Raw genomic sequence first — 1,135 nt, 5'->3', positions numbered from 1 at the left:
AGTATAGCGTTATAACGAGTAACGTCATATAGTATTACGTTATAACGTATAACGTTATATACAATTACGATATAACGTCTGACGTTATATAGTATTGCCTTATAACGAGTAACGTTATATACTATAACGATATAACGTATAACGTTATATACAATTACGATATAACGTCTAACGTTATATAGTATTGCGTTATAACGAGTAACGTCATATAAAATTACGATATAACGTATAACGTTATATACAATTACGATATAACGTGTAACGTTATACAGTATTACGTTATAACGTATAACGTTAAATAGTATTACGTTATAACGTATAACGTTATATACAATTACGATATAACGTGTAACGTTATACAGTATTACGTTCTAACGTATAACGTTATATACAATTACGATATAACGTATAACATTATATACAATTACGATATAACGTCTAACGTTAAATAGTATTACGTTATAACGTATAACGTTATATACAATTACGATATAAAGTGTAACATTATACAGTATTACGTTATAACGTATAACGTTATATACAATTACGATATAACGTCTAACGGTATATAGTATTGCGTTATAACGAGTAACGTCATATAGTATTACGTTATAACGTATAACGTTATATACAATTACGATATAACGTGTAACGTTATAAAGTATTACGTTATAACGTATAACGTCATATAAAATTACGATATAACGTATAACGTTATATACAATTACGATATAACGTGTAACGTTATACAGTATTACGTTATAACGTATAAAGTTATATACAATTGCGATATAACGTATAACGTTATATACAATTACGATATAACGTCTAACGTTAAATAGTATTACGTTAAAACGTATAACGTTAAATAGTATTACGTTATAACGTATAACGTTATATACAATTACGATATAAAGTGTAACATTATACAGTATTACGTTATAACGTATAACGTTATATACAATTACGATATAACGTCTAACGGTATATAGTATTGCGTTATAACGAGTAACGTCATATGGTATTACGTTATAACATATAACGTTATATACAATTACGATATAATGTGTAACATTATACAGTATTACGTTACAACGTATAACGTTATATACAATTACGATATGACGTATAACGT

Source organism: Bombus affinis, chromosome 5, assembly GCF_024516045.1.
Source record: "Bombus affinis isolate iyBomAffi1 chromosome 5, iyBomAffi1.2, whole genome shotgun sequence".
Lineage (NCBI taxonomy): Eukaryota > Metazoa > Arthropoda > Insecta > Hymenoptera > Apidae > Bombus > Bombus affinis.
The sequence above is the reverse complement of the archived record's forward strand: the minus strand, read 5'-3'. Positions refer to the sequence as shown.